The 18,380-nt window shown below is 43.3% G+C and overlaps 17 non-coding genes across 17 annotated transcripts; all 17 read left to right on the top strand.

The window, feature by feature from the left end:
* Window positions 1–732: 732 nt before the first annotated feature.
* Window positions 733–806, top strand: TRNAI-AAU (transfer RNA isoleucine (anticodon AAU)). The gene has a single exon. It is a non-coding gene; the product is annotated as a tRNA-Ile (tRNA).
* Window positions 807–1,054: 248 nt separating this feature from the next.
* Window positions 1,055–1,128, top strand: TRNAI-AAU (transfer RNA isoleucine (anticodon AAU)). The gene has a single exon. It is a non-coding gene; the product is annotated as a tRNA-Ile (tRNA).
* A 241-nt stretch (window positions 1,129–1,369) lies between these two features.
* On the top strand, window positions 1,370–1,443 carry TRNAI-AAU (transfer RNA isoleucine (anticodon AAU)). Its single transcript has one exon. It is a non-coding gene; the product is annotated as a tRNA-Ile (tRNA).
* Window positions 1,444–1,529: 86 nt separating this feature from the next.
* On the top strand, window positions 1,530–1,603 carry TRNAI-AAU (transfer RNA isoleucine (anticodon AAU)). The gene has a single exon. It is a non-coding gene; the product is annotated as a tRNA-Ile (tRNA).
* A 562-nt stretch (window positions 1,604–2,165) lies between these two features.
* TRNAI-AAU (transfer RNA isoleucine (anticodon AAU)) lies at window positions 2,166–2,239 on the top strand. Its single transcript has one exon. It is a non-coding gene; the product is annotated as a tRNA-Ile (tRNA).
* A 1,381-nt stretch (window positions 2,240–3,620) lies between these two features.
* Window positions 3,621–3,695, top strand: TRNAI-AAU (transfer RNA isoleucine (anticodon AAU)). Its single transcript has one exon. It is a non-coding gene; the product is annotated as a tRNA-Ile (tRNA).
* A 653-nt stretch (window positions 3,696–4,348) lies between these two features.
* On the top strand, window positions 4,349–4,420 carry TRNAL-UAA (transfer RNA leucine (anticodon UAA)). Its single transcript has one exon. It is a non-coding gene; the product is annotated as a tRNA-Leu (tRNA).
* Window positions 4,421–4,668: 248 nt separating this feature from the next.
* Window positions 4,669–4,742, top strand: TRNAI-AAU (transfer RNA isoleucine (anticodon AAU)). Its single transcript has one exon. It is a non-coding gene; the product is annotated as a tRNA-Ile (tRNA).
* Window positions 4,743–5,171: 429 nt separating this feature from the next.
* TRNAI-AAU (transfer RNA isoleucine (anticodon AAU)) lies at window positions 5,172–5,245 on the top strand. The gene has a single exon. It is a non-coding gene; the product is annotated as a tRNA-Ile (tRNA).
* Window positions 5,246–6,013: 768 nt separating this feature from the next.
* Window positions 6,014–6,087, top strand: TRNAI-AAU (transfer RNA isoleucine (anticodon AAU)). The gene has a single exon. It is a non-coding gene; the product is annotated as a tRNA-Ile (tRNA).
* An 86-nt stretch (window positions 6,088–6,173) lies between these two features.
* TRNAI-AAU (transfer RNA isoleucine (anticodon AAU)) lies at window positions 6,174–6,247 on the top strand. The gene has a single exon. It is a non-coding gene; the product is annotated as a tRNA-Ile (tRNA).
* Window positions 6,248–6,821: 574 nt separating this feature from the next.
* On the top strand, window positions 6,822–6,895 carry TRNAI-AAU (transfer RNA isoleucine (anticodon AAU)). Its single transcript has one exon. It is a non-coding gene; the product is annotated as a tRNA-Ile (tRNA).
* Window positions 6,896–9,145: 2,250 nt separating this feature from the next.
* TRNAI-AAU (transfer RNA isoleucine (anticodon AAU)) lies at window positions 9,146–9,219 on the top strand. The gene has a single exon. It is a non-coding gene; the product is annotated as a tRNA-Ile (tRNA).
* Window positions 9,220–10,355: 1,136 nt separating this feature from the next.
* On the top strand, window positions 10,356–10,429 carry TRNAI-AAU (transfer RNA isoleucine (anticodon AAU)). Its single transcript has one exon. It is a non-coding gene; the product is annotated as a tRNA-Ile (tRNA).
* Window positions 10,430–11,574: 1,145 nt separating this feature from the next.
* TRNAI-AAU (transfer RNA isoleucine (anticodon AAU)) lies at window positions 11,575–11,648 on the top strand. Its single transcript has one exon. It is a non-coding gene; the product is annotated as a tRNA-Ile (tRNA).
* Window positions 11,649–13,007: 1,359 nt separating this feature from the next.
* TRNAI-AAU (transfer RNA isoleucine (anticodon AAU)) lies at window positions 13,008–13,081 on the top strand. Its single transcript has one exon. It is a non-coding gene; the product is annotated as a tRNA-Ile (tRNA).
* An 86-nt stretch (window positions 13,082–13,167) lies between these two features.
* Window positions 13,168–13,241, top strand: TRNAI-AAU (transfer RNA isoleucine (anticodon AAU)). Its single transcript has one exon. It is a non-coding gene; the product is annotated as a tRNA-Ile (tRNA).
* The last annotated feature ends 5,139 nt before the right edge of the window (window positions 13,242–18,380 follow it).

The raw sequence follows: 18,380 nt of genomic DNA, 5'->3' as shown, positions 1-18,380 counted from the left end.
AGATAAGGAAGGGTGCTGAGTGATAATGAAATAATAGTGTCGAGCACCTTTTGTCATTGTGGCTGACTATTTGGTTTTTGTAGGTGAAAGTTTTTTTAATTAATAATTGTTTACACATAATATGCTATGAAGTACGATATTACTTTATAATATTGAAACAATAAAATATAGCTTTTCAGTAATGCATTGCTTGGCTTCTAGTTTTCGAAGTTATTTTTTATTTTGTAATTATCGTAATTGCGTATGCATAACGAAATAGCACGATTAATTAATTTTCCTCCAAATTCTTTGTCTATAGTCCTCATGAAGAATGTCCCCTCACACCTATAACCTTTAACAGAGTACTTTTCTGTTAAAGGATATCTTTCGTGTTCCTCTTTTTGATGTCTTTAATAATTATTATCCATATAATTTCCAATATCTTTTAGCTCGATGGCCTAACGCGACTTGTTAATAACGCATAGTTTGTGTGAAGCAGCTTTTTATCAACATCATCATATTATTATTATTATTATTATTATTATTATTATTATTATTATTATTATTATTATTATTATTATTATTATTTTGTAAAGACATTCATATGGAGCCAAAAGAAGAAGTCCAGTAACTTGCAAAGCAAACTTCTTGAGAATCCAGTGCACATAAGGTTGAAAGAGAGTTAAAATAAACCAAGTATGAGGCTTTAAGTAAAACAGTGTATTTCGAAAACTAAACTAACTAGTATTTGAAGGCCTGTTAGCTCAGTTGGTTAGAGCGCCGTGCTAATAACGCGGATGTCGTGGGTTCGATCCCCATACGGGCCAGAGGATAAAACTTTTCCCTTTCCTCCTCTTGTGTAACGGAAAAGATTTGAGAATTTGTTGAGACCAAAGTGTCATTTGTTAGCTCAGTTGGTTAATGCTAAAGATAACGCCAAAGTGTCAGATATTATGATGTTAGCTGGGTTAGATCCCCAAAGGATGTTAGAGGATAAAACTTTTCCCTTTCCTCCTCTTGTGTAACGGAAAAGATTTGAGAATTTGTTGGAGACCAAAGTGTCAGATATTATGAAGGCCTGTTAGCTCAGTTGGTTAGAGCGCCGTGCTAATAACGCGGATGTCGTGGGTTCGATCCCCATACGGGCCAGAGGATAAAACTTTTCCCTTTCCTCCTCTTGTGTAATGGAAAAGATTTGAGAATTTGTTGGAGACCAAAGTGTCAGATATTATGAAGGCCTGTTAGCTCAGTTGGTTAGAGCCGTGCTAATAACGCGGATGTCGTTGGTTCGATCCCCAACGGGCCAGAGGATAAAACTTTTCCTTTCCTCCTCTTGTGTAATGGAAAAGATTTGAGAATTTGTTGGAGACAAAGTGTCAGGTATTATGAAGGCCTGTTAGCTCAGTTGGTTAGAGCGCCGTGCTAATAACGCGGATGTCGTGGGTTCGATCCCCATACGGGCCAGAGGATAAAACTTTTCCCTTTCCTCCTCTTGTGTAATGGAAAAGATTTGAGAATTTGTTGGAGACCAAAGTGTCAGATATTATGAAGGCCTGTTAGCTCAGTTGGTTAGAGCGCCGTGCTAATAACGCGGATGTCGTGGGTTCGATCCCCATACGGGCCAGAGGATAAAACTTTTTCCCTTTCCTCCTCTTGTGTAATGGAAAAGATTTGAGAATTTGTTGGAGACCAAAGTGTCAGATATTATGAAGGCCTGTTAGCTCAGTTGGTTGCTAATAACGCGGAGCGATCCCCATGGCCAGAGGATAACGCCCTTTCCTCCTCTTGTGTAATGGAAAAGATGTTTATGTTGAGACCAAAGTGTCAGATATTATGAAGGCCTGTTAGCTCAGTTGGTTAGGCGCCATGCTAATAACTCATGGGATGTCGTTGGTTCGATCCCCATACAGGCCAGAGGATAAAACTTTTCCCTTTCCTCCTCTTGTGTAACGGAAAAGATTTGAGAATTTGTTGGAGACCAAAGTGTCAGATATTATGAAGGCCTGTTAGCTCAGTTGGTTAGAGCGCCGTGCTTCGAATAACGCCAGAGGATGTCGGTGTAACGATCCCAAAGTGTCAGATATTATGGGCCTGTTAGAGGGTTAGGCTTTCCCTTGCTAATAACTTGTAACGGAAAAGAAAAGATTTGAGAATTTGTTGGAGACCAAAGTGTCAGATATTATGAAGGCCTGTTAGCTCAGTTGGTTAGAGCGCCGTGCTAATAACGCGGATGTCGTGGGTTCGATCCCCATACGGGCCAGAGGATAAAACTTTTCCCTTTGTGTAATGGAAAGATTTGAGAATTTGTTGGAGACTCCTCTTGTGTAATGGAAAAGATTTGAGAATTTGTTGGAGACCAAAGTGTCAGATATTATGAAGGCCTGTTAGCTCAGTTGGTTAGAGCGCTGCTAATATGCTCAGTTGGTTAAAACTTTTCCCTTTCACTCTCTTGTGTAATGGAAAAGATTTGAATAACGTGTCCATGTTAGCTCAGTTGGTTAGGCGTGCTAATAACGATCCCGATCCCCATACGGGCCAGAGGATAAAACTTTTCCCTTTCCTCCTCTTGTGTAACGGAAAAGATTTGAGAATTTGTTGGAGACCAAAGTGTCAGATATTATGAAGGCCTGTTAGCTCAGTTGGTTAGAGCGCCGTGCTAATAACGCGGATGTCAAAGTGGTGTTAGCGATCCCCATACCCCATACGGCCAGAGGATAAAACTTTTCCCTTTCCTCCTCTTGTGTAATGGAAAAGATTTGAGAATTTGTTGGAGACCAAAGTGTCAGATATTATGAAGGCCTGTTAGCTCAGTTGGTTAGAGCGCCGTGCTAATAACGCGGATGTCGTCGGGTTCGATCCCCATACGGGGCCAGAGGATAAAACTTTTCCCTTTCCTCCTCTTGTGTAATGGAAAAGATTTGAGAATTTGTTGGAGACCAAAGTGTCAGGTATTATGAAGGCCTGTTAGCTCAGTTGGTTAGAGCGCCGTGCTAATAACGCGGATGTCGTGGGTAACGGGCCAGAGATGTGTAATGGAAAAGTTTGAGAATTTGTTGAGACCAAAGTGTCAGATATTATGAAGGCCTGTTAGCTCAGTTGGTTAGGCGCCCATGCTATGCAGAGGATAAACTTAAAACTTTCCCTTTCCTCCTCTTGTGTAATGGAAAAGATTTGAGAATTTGTTGGAGACCAAAGTGTCAGATATTATGAAGGCCTGTTAGCTCAGTTGGTTAGAGCGCCGTGCTAATAACGTGGATGTCGTTGGTTCGATCCCCATACGGGCCAGAGGATAAAACTTTTCCCTTTCCTCCTCTTGTGTAATGGAAAAGATTTGAGAATTTGTTGGAGACCAAAGTGTCAGATATTATGAAGGCCTGTTAGCTCAGTTGGTTCGATCCCCATACGGCCAGAGGATAAAACTTTTCCCTTTCTCCTCTTGTGTAATGGAAAAGATTTGAGAATTTGTTGAAGACAAAGTGTCAGATATTATGTGTTAGCTCAGTTGGTTAGGCGCCGTGCTAATAACGATGTTTGGGTTCGATCCCCATACGGGCCAGAGGATAAAACTTTTCCTTTCCTCCTCTTGTGTAATGGAAAAGATTTGAGAATTTGTTGGAGACCAAAGTGTCAGATATTATGAAGGCCTGTTAGCTCAGTTGGTTAGAGCGCCGTGCTAATAAACGCGGATGTCGTGGGTTCGATCCCCATACGGGCCAGAGGATAAAACTTTTCCCTTTCCTCCTCTTGTGTAATGGAAAAGATTTGAGAATTTGTTGGAGACCAAAGTGTCAGGTATTATGAAGGCCTGTTAGCTCAGTTGGTTAGAGCGCCGTGCTAATAACGCTGATGTCGTGGTTCGATCCCCATACGGGCCAGAGGATAAAACTTTTCCCTTTCCTCCTCTTGTGTAATGGAAAAGATTTGAGAATTTGTTGGAGACCAAAGTGTCAGATATTATGAAGGCCTGTTAGCTCAGTTGGTTAGATGCGTGGGTTCGATCCCCAATAGAGGATAAAACTTTTTCCCTTTCCTCCTCTTGAAAGATGTCCAAAGTGTCAGATATTATGAGAAGGCCTGTTATCCCCATACGGGATGTCGTGGGGTTCGATCCCCATACAGGCCAGAGGATAAAACTTTTCCCTTTCCTCCTCTTGTGTAATGGAAAAGATTTGAGAATTTGTTGGAGACCAAAGTGTCAGATATTATGAAGGCCTGTTAGCTCAGTTGGTTAGAGCGCCATGCTAATAACGCTGATGTCGTTGGTTCGATCCCCATACGGGCCAGAGGATAAAACTTTTCCCTTTCCTCCTCTTGTGTAACGGAAAAGATTTGAGAATTTGTTGGAGACCAAAGTGTCAGATATTATGAAGGCCTGTTAGCTCAGTTGGTTAGAGCGCCGTGCTAAACGCGGATGTCGTGGGTTCGATCCCCATACGGGCCAGAGGATAAAACTTTTCCCTTCTCCTCTTGTGTAATGGAAAAGATTTGAGAATTTGTTGGAGACCAAAGTGTCAGATATTATGAAGGCCTGTTAGCTCAGTTGGTTAGAGCGCCGTGCTAATAACGCGGATGTCGTGGGTTCGATCCCCATACGGCCGGGCCAGAGGATAAAACTTTTCCCTTTCCTCCTCTTGTGTAATGGAAAAGATTTGAGAATTTGTTGGAGACCAAAGTGTCAGGTATTATGAAGGCCTGTTAGCTCAGTTGGTTAGAGCGCCGTGCTAATAACGCGGATGTCGTGGGTTCGATCCCCATACGGGCCAGAGGATAAAACTTTTCCCTTTCCTCCTCTTGTGTAATGGAAAAGATTTGAGAATTTGTTGGAGACCAAAGTGTCAGGTATTATGAAGGCCTGTTAGCTCAGTTGGTTAGAGTGCCGTGCTAATAACGCTCGGTTCGATCCCCATACCCAGAGGATAAAACTTTTCCCTTTCCTCCTCTTGTGTAATGGAAAAGATTTGAGAATTTGTTGGAGACCAAAGTGTCAGATATTATGAAGGCCTGTTAGCTCAGTTGGTTAGAGCGCCGTGCTAATAACGCTGGGATGTCGGGATGTCGTGGGCTAAATTTGAGCCATACAGAAAAGATTTCAGTTATGGATAAAACTTTTCCTTTTTGGTTAGAGCGCCTCCTCTTGTGTAATGGAAAAGATTTGAGAATTTGTTGGAGACCAAAGTGTCAGGTATTATGAAGGCCTGTTAGCTCAGTTGGTTAGAGCGCCGTGCTAATAACGCGGATGTCGTGGGTTCGATCCCCATACGGGCCAGAGGATAAAACTTTTCCCTTTCCTCCTCTTGTGTAATGGAAAAGATTTGAGAATTTGTTGGAGACCAAAGTGTCAGATATTATGAAGGCCTGTTAGCTCAGTTGGTTAGAGCGCCGTGCTAATAACGCGGATGTCGTGGGTTCGATCCCTCATACGGGCCAGAGGATAAAACTTTTCCTTTCCTCCTCTTGTGTAAAAGATTTCAGAAAGATTTGAGGTAATGTTGTTGGTTAGACCAAAGTGTCAGGGTATTATGAAGGCCTGTTAGCGAAAAAAGATTTGAGTTGGTTAGATATTATGAAGGCCTGCTCATAATAAACGCGGATGTCGTGGGTTCGATCCCCATACGGGCCAGAGGCTAAAACTTTTCTTTTTCCTCCCTCTTGTGTAGTGTAAATGGAAAGATTTGAGAATTTGTTGGAGACCAAAGTGTCAGATATTATGAAGGCCTGTTAGCTCAGTTGGTTAGAGCCCGTGCTAATAAACGCCCTCCCCATATGGGCCAGAGGATAAAACTTTTCATTTTCACTCCTCTTGTGTAATGGAAAAGATTTGAGAATTTGTTGGAGACCAAAGTGTCAGATATTATGAAGGCCTGTTAGCTCAGTTGGTTAGAGCGCCGTGCTAATAACGCGGATGTCGTGGGTTCGATCCCCATACCAGGGCCAGAGGGTTGAGAAAAGTGTCTTTTCCCTTTCTCTCCTCTTGTGTAATGGAAAAGATTTGAGAAAAGAATTTGTTGGAGACCAAAGTGTCAGATATTATGAAGGCCTGTTAGCTCAGTTGGTTAGAGCGCCGTGCTAATAACGCGGATGTCGTGGGTTCGATCCCCATACGGGCCAGAGGATAAAACTTTTCCCTTTCCTCCTCTTGTGTAATGGAAAAGATTTGAGAATTTGTTGGAGACCAAAGTGTCAGATATTATGAAGGCCTGTTAGCTCAGTTGGTTAGAGCGCCGTGCTAATAACGCGGATGTCGTGGGTTCGATCCCCATATGGGCCAGAGGCTAAAACTTTTCCCTTTCCTCCTCTTGTGTAATGGAAAAGATTTGAGAATTTGTTGGAGACCAAAGTGTCAGGTATTATGAAGGCCTGTTAGCTCAGTTGGTTAGAGCCTGTTAGCTCAGTTGGTTAGAGCTTTCTGGATGTCGTGTCTGATCCCCATATGGGCCCTTTTCTTTTCCTCCCTTGTGTGCTTTGAGAATTTGTTGGAGACCAAGTGGATGTCCTGTGGGTTGATCCCGCTGGATGTCGGGGCCAGAGGCTAAAACTTTTTCCCTTTCCTCCCCTTGTGTAGCGGAAAAGATTTGAGAATTTGTTGGAGACCAAAGTGTCAGATATTATGAAGGCCTGTTAGCTCAGTTGGTTAGAGCGCCCGTGCTAATAACGGATGTTGGGTGTCCCCATATGGGCCAGAGGTTAAAATTTTCGATCCCCTTGCATAGCAGAAAAGATTTGAGAATTTGTTGAGACCAAAGTGTCAGATATTATAAAGGCCTGTTAGCTCCCTTAATAACCTCTTTTTAATGGAAAAGATTTGAGAATTTGTTGGAGACCAAAGTGTCAGATATTATGAAGGCCTGTTAGCTCAGTTGGTTAGAGCGCCGTGCTAATAACGGGGATGGCGTGGGTTCGATCCCCATATGGGCCAGAGGATAAAACTTTTCCCTTTCCTCCTCTTGTGTAGCGGAAAAGATTTGAGAATTTGTTGGAGACCAAAGTGTCAGATATTATGAAGGCCTGTTAGCTCAGTTGGTTAGAGCGCCCGTGCTAATAACGCGGATGTCGTGGGTTTGATCCCCATATGGGCCAGAGGTTAAAACTTTCTTTTTCTCCCCTTGTGCATAGCAGAAAAGATTTGAGAATTTGTTGGAGACCAAAGTGTCAGAATTGAAGGCCTGTTAGCTAGTTGGTTAGAGGCCTGTTAACTCAGTTGGGGTTAGATCCCCCTTACAGGCCAGAGGCTAAAACATTTCTTCTTTTCCTCCCTTGCGTAGTTGAAAGATTTGAGAATTTGTTGCTAAAGTGTCAGATATTATGAAGGCCTGTTAGCTCAGTTGATTAGAGCATGCGTGCTAATAACGCGGATTCGATCCCCCCATACAGGCCAGAGGTTAAAACTTTTCTTTTTCCTCCTTTGGTAAAAAGATTTGAGAATTTGTTGGAGACCAAAGTGTCAGATATTATGAAGGCCTGTTAGCTCAGTTGGTTAGCCCGTGCTAATAACGCGCGATCCCCATACAGGCCAGAGGTTAAAACTTTCCTTTTCCTCCCCTTGTGTAGTGAGAAAAGATTTGAGAATTTGTTGGAGACCAAAGTGTCAGGTATGTTAGCTCAGTTGGTTAGAGCGCCGTGCTAATAACGCGGATGTCGTGGGTTCGATCCCCATATGGACAGAGGCTAAAACTTTTCCTTTCACTCCCTTGTGTAGCAGAAAAGATTTGAGAATTTGAGACCAAAGTCCCCATACAGCCAGTTGGGCAAGAAAAACTTTCCCCCTTTCTCCTCCTTGCTAGCAGAAAAGATTTGAGTTAATAACGCAGAATTTGTTGGAGACCAAAGTGTCAGATATTATGAAGGCCTGTTAGCTCAGTTGGTTAGAGCGCGTGCTAATAACGCTTGGGTCTCCCCATATGGGACCAGAGGCTAAAACTTTTCCTTTTCCTCCTCTTGCATAGCTGAAAAGAATTCAGAATTTGTTGGAGACCAAAGTGTTGGGTATTACGAAGGCCTGTTTAGCTCAGTTGGTTAGAGCGCCGTGCTAATAAAATTGATGTCGTGGGTTCGATCCCCATACGTGCCAGAGGATAAAACTTTTCTTTCTCCTCTTTTGCTTTTAGAATTTGTTGGAGACCAAAGTGTGGGTATTATGGAAGGCCTTTTAGCTCAGTTGGTTAAAAGATTCGTGAGAATTTGATCCCCATGGAGACCAAAACTTTCCCTTTCCTCCTCTTGCATCAGAAAAGATTTCAGATTTTTGGAGACCAAAGTGTCAGGTATTGTGCCTGTTAGCTCAGTTGGTTAGAGCGCCGTGCTAATACGCGGATGTCGTGGGTTCGATCCCCATAAAACTTTTCTTTTCCTCCCCTTGTGTAGCGGAAAAGATTTGAGAATTTGTTGGAGACCAAAGTGTCAGATATTATGAAGGCCTGTTAGCTCAGTTGGTTAGAGCTTTGGTTCCTTGTGTATTAGAGGTTAAAACTTTCTTTTCCCTCCCCTTGCATATCGAAAAGATTTGAGAATTTGTTGGAGACCAAAGTGTCAGATATTATGAAGGCCTGTTAGCTCAGTTGGTTAGAGCGCCGTGCTACAACGCGGATGTCGTGGGTTCGATCCCCATACGGGCCAGAGGTTAAAACTTTTCCTTTCCTCCCTTGCATATAACGGAAAAAGATTTGAGAATTTGTTGAGACCAAAGTGTCAGATATTATGAAGGCCTGTTAGCTCAGTTGGTTAGAGCGCCCTGCTAATAACTGCGGATGTCGTGGGTTCGATCCCCATATGGGCCAGAGGATAAAACTTTTCACTTTTCTCCCTTGCATAGCAGAAAAGATTTGAGAATTTGTTGGAGACCAAAGTGTCAGATATTATGAAGGCCTGTTAGCTCTTTAGGCGCCGTGCTAATAACGCGATGTCATGGGTTGATCCCCATGGGCCAGAGGCTAAAACTTTTCTTTTCCTCCTTGTGTAGCGGAAAAGATTTGATAATTTGTTGGAGACCAAAATGGCAGATATTATGAAGGCCTGTTAGCTCAGTTGGTTAGAGTGCCGTGCTAATAACGCGGATGTCGTGGGTTAGATCCCCATATGGGCCAGAGGATAAAACTTTTCTTTTTCCTCCCCTTGCATATCGGAAAAGATTTGAGAATTTGTTGGAGACTAAAGTGTCAGATACTATGAAGGCCTGTTAGCTCAGTTGGTTAGAGCGCCGTGCTAATAACGCGGATGTCGTGGGTTCGATCCCCATACGGGCCAGAGGCTAAAACTTTTCTTTTTTGTGTGCTCTTGCATATCGGAAAAGATTTGAGAATTTGTTTTGAGACCAAAAAAGATTTGAGTGTCAGATACTATTGAAGGCCTGTTAGCTCAGTTGGTTAGAGCGCGCCGTGCTAATAACGCCAAAGTGATGTCGTGGGTTAGGCGCCGATCCGGATGTCGTGGGTTCGATCCCCATACGGGCCAGAGGTTAAAACTTTCTTTTCCTCCCTTGCTTATCGGAAAAGATTTGAGAATTTGTTGGAGACTCCTTGTTAGCTGTTGGTTAGAGCCGTTGAAAAACGATGTCGGTGAGAGGCTAAAACTTTGGAAAAGATTTGAGAATTTGTTGAGACCAAAGTGTCAGATATTATGAAGGCCTGTTAGCTCAGTTGGTTAGAGTGCGTGCTAATAACGCGATGTCGTATGGTTCGATCCCCACACAGACCAGAGGCTAAAACTTTTCCTCCTCTGTTCCTCTCTTCAGAATTTGTTGGAGACCAAAGTGTTGGATATTATGAAGGCCTGTTTAGCTCAGTTGGTTAGAGTGCAATAACGAGTGCCTTGCATAGTTTGAGAATTTATTTGGAGACAAAGATATTATGAAGTTAGCCTGTTAGCTCCCTCCCCTTGGTTAGGAAAGATGAGAATTTGTTGGAGACTGGCAGATATGTGTTAGTGCTAATAATTGCGGATGTCGTGGGTTCGATCCCCATACGGGGCCAGAGGATAAAACTTTCTTTTTCCTCCCCTTGCATATCGGAAAAGATTTGAGAATTTGTTGGAGACCAAAGTGTCAGATATTATGAAGGCCTGTTAGCTCAGTTGGTTAGTTAGAGTGCCGTGCTAATAACGCGGATGTCGTGGTTTCGATCCCATACGGGCCAGAGGCTAAAACTTTCCCTTTCCTCCTCTTGCATAGCAGTGAAAAGAATTTGATAATTTGTTGGAGACCAAAGTGTCAGGGTATTATGAAGGCCTGTTAGCTCAGTTGGTTAGAGTGCCGTGCTAATAACGCGGATGTCGTGGGTTCGATCCCCATATGGGACAGAGGCTAAAAATTTTCTCTTTCCTCCTCTTGCATAGCAGAAAAAATTTCAGAATTTGTTGGAGACCAAAGTGTCAGGTATTATGAAGGCCTGTTAGCTCAGTTGGTTAGAGCGCCGTGCTAATAACGCGGATGTCGTGGGTTCGATCCCCATACGGGCCAGAGGCTAAAACTTTTCTTTTTCCTCCCCTTGTGTAGCGGAAAAGATTTGAGAATTTGTTGGAGACCAAAGTGTCAGATATTATGAATGCCTGTTAGCTCAGTTGGTTAGAGCGCCGTGATCCCCATATGGGCCAGAGGCTAAAACTTTTTCTTTTCCTGGATGTCGGGTATCCCCAAGGGCCAGAGGCTTTTGTTAAGCTCAGTTTTCCTCCCTTGCATAGCGGAAAAGATTTGAGAATTTGTTGGAGACCAAAGTGTCAGATATTATGAAGGCCTGTTAGCTCAGTTGGTTAGAGCCGTGCTAATAACGCTGATGTCGTGGTTCGATCCCCATACCAGAGGCTAAAACTTTTCTTTTTCCTCCTTGTGTGTTGAGAATTTGTTGGAGACCAAAGTGTCAGATATTATGAAGGCCTGTTAGCTCAGTTGGTTAGAGCCAATAACGCGGATGGTGGGTTCGATCCCCATATGTGCCAGAGGATAAAACTTTTCTTTTTTCCCCTTTGCATAGCTGAAAAGATTTGAGAATTTGTTGGAGACCAAAGTGTCAGATATTATGAAGGCCTGTTAGCTCAGTTGGTTAGAGTGCCCTGCTAATAACGCGGATGTCGTGGGTTCGATCCCCCATATGAGGTTAAAACTTTCCCTTTCCTCCTCCTTGCATAGCAGAAAAGATTTGAGAATTTGTTGGAGACCAAAGTGTCAGATAAAAGCCTGTTAGCTCAGTTGGTTAGAGTGCTAATAACGCCGATGTCATGGGTTCGATCCCCATACAGGGCCAGAGGCTAAAACTTTTCTTTTCCTCCTTGAGAAAAAGATTTGAGAATTTGTTGGAGACCAAAGTGTCAGATATTATGAAGGCCTGTTAGCTCAGTTGGTTAGAGCTGTGCCACCGTGCTAATAACGCGGAAAAGATTTGAGAATGTCGCTGGTTCGATCCCCAAAGAGGGTAGCGGAAAAGATTTGATTTGAAGACCAAAATGGCTGATATTATGAGCCTCTCAGTTGGTTAGAGCGCCCGTGAATAACGCGGATGTCGTGGGTTCGATCTCATACGGGCAGAGGTTAAAACTCTTCTTTTTCCTCCCTTGTGTAGTGGAAAAGATTTGAGAATTTGTTGAGACCAAAGTGTCAGGTATTATGAAGGCCTGTTAGCTCAGTTGGTTAGAGCGCCGTGCTAATAACGCGGATGTCGTGGGTTCGATCCCCATACGGGCCAGAGGCTAAAACTTTCTTTTTCCTCCCTTGCAGTAGAAAAGATTTGAGAATTTGTTGGAGACCAAAGTGTCAGATATTATGAAGGCCTGTTAGCTCAGTTGGTTAGAGCGCCCTGCTAATAACGCGATGTCGTGGGTCTGATCCCCATATGGGCCAGAGGCTAAAACTTTTCTTTCCTCCTTGCATAGCGGAAAAGATTTGAGAATTTGTTGGAGACCAAAGTGTCAGATATTATGAAGGCCTGTTAGCTCAGTTGGTTAGAGCGCTGTGCTAATAACGGGATGTCGTGGGTTCGATCCCCATATGGGCCAGAGGATAAAACTCTTCTTTTCCTCCTTGTGTAGCGAAAAGATTTGAGAATTTGTTGAGACCAAAGTGTCAGATATTATGAAGGCCTGTTAGCTCAGTTGGTTAGAGCCCGTGCTAATAACGCTGATGTCGGGTTCGATCCCCATATGGGTCAGAGGATAAAACTTCTTCTTTTCCTCCTTGTAACGGAAAAGATTTGAGAATTTGTTGGAGACCAAAGTGTCAGGTATTTTAGAGCCTGTTAGCTGTTAGAGTGCCGTGCTAAAATCATAGTTCTGGGGTCGATCCCCATGCCCAGTTAAAAACTTTTCTTTTCCTCCCTTGTGTAACGGAAAAGATTTGAGAATTTGTTGGGACCAATAGATATTATGATGTTTAGCTCAGTTGGTTAGGAGCCCCAATAACATGCTGATGATTCTGATCCCCATACGGGCCAGAGGCTAAAACTTTCTTTTCCTCCTCTTGCGTAATGGAAAAGATTTGAGAATTTGTTGGAGACCAAAAGTCTTGTTAGTTGGTTAGAGTACCGTGCTAATAACGCGGATGTTATGATCCCCATACGGCCTGTTAGCAGAAAAGATTTGAGAATTTGTTGAAACCAAAGGTAGACAAAGGCCTGTCAGTTGGTTAGAGCGCCGTGCTAGATGGATGTCGTGGGTCAGATCCCCATACTAGAGGCTAAAACTTTTCCCCTTTCCTCCTCTTGCAGTAGTGGAAAAGAATTCAGAATTTGCTGGAGACCAAAGTGTCAGGTATTATCTGTTAGCCTCAGTTGGTTAGGGCCAGAATAATGGGATAAAACTCCCCATACGGGTCCCTTTCCTCCCTCCTTGTGTAGCAAAAAGATTTGAGAATTTGTTGGAGACCAAAGTGTCAGGTATTATGAAGGCCTGTTAGCTCAGTTGGTTAGAGCGCCGTGCTAATAAAACAGCGGATGTCGTGGTCTTCGATCCCCATACGGGCCAGAGGCTAAAACTTTTCCCTTTCCTCCTCTTGTGTAGCGGAAAAGATTTGAGAATTTGTTGGAGACCAAAGTGTCAGGTATTATGAAGGCCTGTTAGCTCAGTTGGTTAGAGCGCCGTGCTAATAACGCGGATGTCATGGGTTTGATCCCCATACGGGCCAGAAGCTAAAACTTTTCGCTTTCCTGCTCTTGCGCAGTGGAAAAGATTTGAGAATTTGTTGGAGACCAAAGTGTCAGGTATTATGAAGGCCTGTTAGCTCAGTTGGTTAGAGTGCCGTGCTAATAACGCGGATATTGTGGGTTCGATCCCCATACAGGCCAGAGGCTAAAACATTTCCCTTTCCTCCTCTTGTGTAGTTGAAAAGAATTTAGAATATGTTGGAGACCAAAGTGTCAGGTATTATGAAGGCCTGTTAGCTCAGTTGGTGTCGGGTTCGATCCTAGGCCAGAGGCTGTAAACTTTTCTTTTTCCTCCCTTGTGTAATAAAGATTTGAGAATTTGTTGAGACCAAAGTGTCAGGTTCCTGAGCTCCCCGTGCTAATAACGCGGATGTCGGGGTCCCTCAGGGGCAGGCTAAAACTTTTCTTTTTCCTCCTTGCATAGCAGAAAAGATTTGAGAATTTGTTTGGAGACCAAAGTGTCAGGGGTATTATGAAGGCCTGTTAGCTCAGTTGGTTAGAGCCCCAGATATGTTCTGGGTTCGATCCCCACGGGCCAGAGGTTAAAACTTTCTTTTTTCCTGGAGCAGAAAAGATTTGTTTGTTGGGACAAAGTGTCAGATGAAGGCCTGTTAGCTCAGTTGGTTAGAGTGCCGGCTAATAATTAGCAGATGTCGTGGGTTCGATCCCCAAAACTTTTCTTTTCTTCCTTGTGTAGCGGAAAAGATTTGAGAATTTGTTGGAGACCAAAGTGTCAGATATTATGAAGGCCTGTTAGCTCCAGTGTTAGCTCAGTTGGATTTAGAGCACCGGGCCGCTAATAACGCGGATGTTGTGGGTTCGTTGGTTATCCCTAATAATGCGTTGATATGGGTTAGATCCCCATATGGGCCAGAGGCTAAAACTTTCTTTTCCTCCCTTGCATAGCGGAAAAGATTTGAGAATTTGTTGAGACCAAAGTGTCAGGATTATGAAGGCCTGTTAGCTCAGTTGGTTAGAGCACCATGCTAATAAACGCGGATGTTGTTCGATCCCCATACGGGCCAGAGGCTAAAACTTTTCTTTTCCTCCTCCTGCATAGTGGAAAAGATTTGAGAATTTGTTGGAGACCAAAGTGTCAGGTATTATGAAGGCCTGTTAGCTCAGTTGGTTAGAGCGCCGTGCTAATAACGCGATGTCGTGGGTTCGATCCCCATATGGCCAGAGGTTAAAACTTTTCTTTTTCTCCCCTTGTGTATCGGAAAAGATTTGAGAATTTGCTGGAGACCAAAGTGTCAGATATATGAAGGCCTGTTAGCTCAGTTGGTTAGAGCCTTTCGGATGTCGTGGTTCGATCCTCTTGGATTAAAACCTTTTTTTCTCCCCTTGGATGAAAAATTTGAGTTCTGTCCCTTTGTAGAGTCCCTTGCTAATGGAAAAGATTTGAGAATTTGTTGGAGACCAAAGTGTCAGAATATGTTGGAGACAATGAAATGCCTGTTAGCTCAGTTAATCACCCGGATGTAGACCAGAGGCCGTTTTCCCTTTTCCCCTCTTGCATAGCTGGAAAAGAATTCAGAATTTGACCAAAGTGTTGGTATTACGAAGGCCTGGGTTGGTTAGATCCCCTAATAAAATTGATGTCTTTTCCCCTTTCCTCCTCTTACATAGCTGGAAAAAGATTTGAGAATTTGTTGAGGCCTTTTTAGCCCATGGGTATTATCGAAGGCCTTTTCCCTTTTAGCTCAGTTGGTTAGGTAGCGCCAGTGCTAATAAACGATGTCGTTGGTTCGATCCCCATACGGGCCAGAGGCTAAAACTTTTCCCTTTCCTCCTTGTGTAACGGAAAAGATTTGAGAATTTGTTGGAGACCAAAGTGTCAGGAATTAAAGGCCTGTTAGCTCAGTTGGTTAGAGCGCCGTGGCTAGTTGGTTACAACGCGGATGTCGTCGTGGGTTTCTGATCCCCCATACGGGACAGAGGATAAAACTTTTCCTTTTCCTCCTCTTGCGGAAAAGATGTAACGGAAAAGATTTGAGAATTTGTTGGAGACCAATCCCCATATGTGGATAAACCTCTTTTCCTCCTTGTGAGATTGGTTAGAAGGCCTGTTAGCTAAGTTGGTTAGAGCTCTTCTTTCCTCCTTGCATGCGAAAAGATTTGAGAATTAAGACCAAAGTGGATGTCATCAGTTGGTTGATCCCCATACATGGCCAGAGGATAAAACTCTTCCTTTCCTCCTCTTGTGTAACGGAAAAGATTTGAGAATTTGTTGGAGACCAAAGTGTCAGATATTATGAAGGCCTGTTAGCTCAGTTGGTTAGAGCCAAATAACGCGGATGTCGTGGGTTCGATCCCATACAGGCCAGAGGCTAAAACTTTTCCTCCCTTGTAATGGAAAAGATTTGAGAATTTGTTGGAGACCAAAGTGTCAGCTCAGTATATTAATGATCCCCATATGTGCCTGTTAGCTCCAAAGTGTGGTTAGGTTGGTTAGAGCTAATGGATGTTGTGCTAATAACGTGGTCTGATCCCCAACGCCAGGATGTCGTGGGAAAAGAATTGAGAATTTGTTGAGACCAAACAGGTATTATGAAGGCCTGTTAGGCTCAGAGGATAAACTTTCCCCATATGTGCAATGGAAAAGATTTGAGAATTTGTTGGAGACTAAAGTGTCAGGTATTCAGTTGAAGGCCTGTTAGCTCAGTTGGTTAGAGGAAAAGATTTGAGAATTTAACCAACGTGATGTGTGCCTGTTAGTTGGTTGATTTAAAACTTTTCCCTTTCCTCCTTTGTGTAACGGAAAAGATTTGAGAATTTGTTGGAGACCAAAGTGTCAGGTATTATGAAGGCCTGTTAGCTCAGTTGGTTAGAGCACCGTGCTAATAACATGGATGTTCTGGGTTCGATCCCCATACGGCCAGAGGTTAAAACTTTTTCCTTTCCTCCCTTGTGTAATGGAAAAGATTTGAGAATTTGTTGGAGACCAAAGTGTCAGATATTGTAGAGGTCTGTTAGTCAGTTATTATGGATATTCGTGGGTTACGATCCCATATGGCCAGAGGCTAAAACATTTTCTTTTAGCTCAGTTGGTTAGACAAAGTGTAGATATTATGAATGCCTGTTAGCTAATAACGCCTTTCCTCATCCCCATACAGGGAGACCAGAGGATAAAACCTTTTCCTTTCCTCCTCTTGTGTAATGAAAAGAGATTTTTCTTTTTGCTCCCTTGAATAGCTTTTGAGGAGACCAAAGTGTCAGATATTATGAAGGCCTGTTAGCTCAGTTGGTTAGAGCGCCGTGCTAATAACGCGGATGTCGTGGTTCGATCCCCATACGGGCCAGAGGATAAAACTTTTCCCTTTCCTCCTCTTGTGTAATGGAAAAGATTTGAGAATTTGTTGGAGACCAAAGTGTCAGGTATTATGAAGGCCTGTTAGCTCAGTTGGTTAGAGCGCCGTGCTAATAACGCTTGATCCCCATATGGGCAAACTAAAATTTTCGTGAAAAAGATTGATGTCGTTGGGTTCATCCCCATGACCTGTTACAGAGGATAAAATGTCTTTCCCTTTCCTCCTCTTGTGTAATGGAAAAGATTTGAGAATTTGTTGGAGACCAAAGTGTCAGATATTATGAAGGCCTGTTAGCTCAGTTGGTTAGAGCGCCGTGCTAATAACGCCTCGCTAATAACTTTTCTTTTCCTCCTTGGATGTCCAAAGTGGGTTTGATAGAGGATCCCAGCTCTGGGCCAGAGGCTAAAACTTTTCCCTTTCCTCCTCTTGTGTAATGGAAAAGATTTGAGAATTTGTTGGAGACAAAGTGTCAGATATTGAAGGCCTGTTAGCTCAGTTGGTTAGAGTGCCATGCTAATAACGCGGATGTCAGGGTTCGATCCATCCTTGCGTAGCAGAGGATAAAACTACTTCCCTTTTAGCCTCCTCTTGTAAAGCGGAAAAGATTTGAGAATTTGTTGGAGACCAAAGTGTCAGGTATTATGAAGGCCTGTTAGCTCAGTTGGTTAGAGTGCCGTGCTAATAACGGATATCGTTAGTTCGATCCCCATGTTGGTAGAGGATAAAACTTTTCCCTTCCTCCTCTTGTAGTAAAAGAAAAGAATTTGGAGACCAGAGTTGTTGAGACCAAAGTGTCAGATATTATGAAGGCCTGTTAGCTCAGTTGGTTAGGCGCTTAATAACGCGGATGTTCTGGGTTCGATCCCCCATACCGGGTCAGAGGCTCCCTCCTCCTCTTGTATTGTTTGAGAATTTACTTCCCCATTTTAAAACACCATGCTAATTTCCCTTTCCTCCTTGTGTAAAACTGGAAAAGATTTGAGAATTTGTTGGAGACAAAGTGTCAGATATTATGAAGGCCTGTTAGCTCAGTTGGTTAGAGCGCTGTGCTAACGCCCGTGGTTCGATCCCCATACGTGCCAGAGGATAAAACTTTCCCTTTCCTCCTCTTGTGTAATGGAAAAGATTTGATAATTTGTTGGAGACCAAAGTGTCAGATATTATGAAGGCCTGTTAGCTCAGTTGGTTAGAGTCCCCTAATAACATGGATGTCGTGGGTTGATCCCCATGGGCCAGAGATAAACTTTTCCTTTCCTCCTCTTGTGTAATGGAAAAGATTTGAGAATTTGTTGGAGACCAAAGTGTCAGGTATTATGAAGGCCTGTTAGCTCAGTTGGTTAGAGCGCCGTGCTAATAACGCCGGATGTCGGGTTCGATCCCCATATCGGGCCAGAGGATAAAACTTTCCCTTTCCTCCTCTTGTGCATATGGAAAAGATTGAGAATTTGTTGGAGACCAAAGTGTCAGATATTATGAAGGCCTGTTAGCTCAGTTGGTTAGAGCGCCATTTGTTGGGATCCCATATGGGTTCGATTTCCCTTTCCTCCTACGCCAGAGGATGAGCACTTGTTCCTTTCTTGTGTAATGGAAAAGATTTGAGAATTTGTTGGAGACCAAAGTGTCAGGTATTATGAGGCCTGTTAGCTCAGTTGGTTAGGAGCCGTGCTAAACGCGGATGTTGTGTTTTCGATCCCCATACGGGCCAGAGGATAAAACTTTTCCCTTTCTCCTCTTGTGTAACGGAAAAGATTTGAGAATTTGTTGGAGACCAAAGTGTCAGATATTATGAAGGCCTGTTAGCTCAGTTGGTTAGAGCGCCGTGCTAATAACGCGGATGTCGTGGGTTCTTTTCCCCCCTTGTGTAGTGAAAAAGGCCCAGAGGATAAAACTTTTTTTCCTCCTTTAGTGTAATGGAAAAAGATTTGAGAATTTGTTGAGACCAAAGTGTCAGATATTATGAAGGCCTGTT

The sequence above is a fragment of the Macrobrachium rosenbergii genome, chromosome 48, assembly GCF_040412425.1.
Source record: "Macrobrachium rosenbergii isolate ZJJX-2024 chromosome 48, ASM4041242v1, whole genome shotgun sequence".
Lineage (NCBI taxonomy): Eukaryota > Metazoa > Arthropoda > Malacostraca > Decapoda > Palaemonidae > Macrobrachium > Macrobrachium rosenbergii.
Note: the sequence above shows the minus strand (reverse complement) of the source record. Positions and strands in the feature narration are given on the sequence as shown.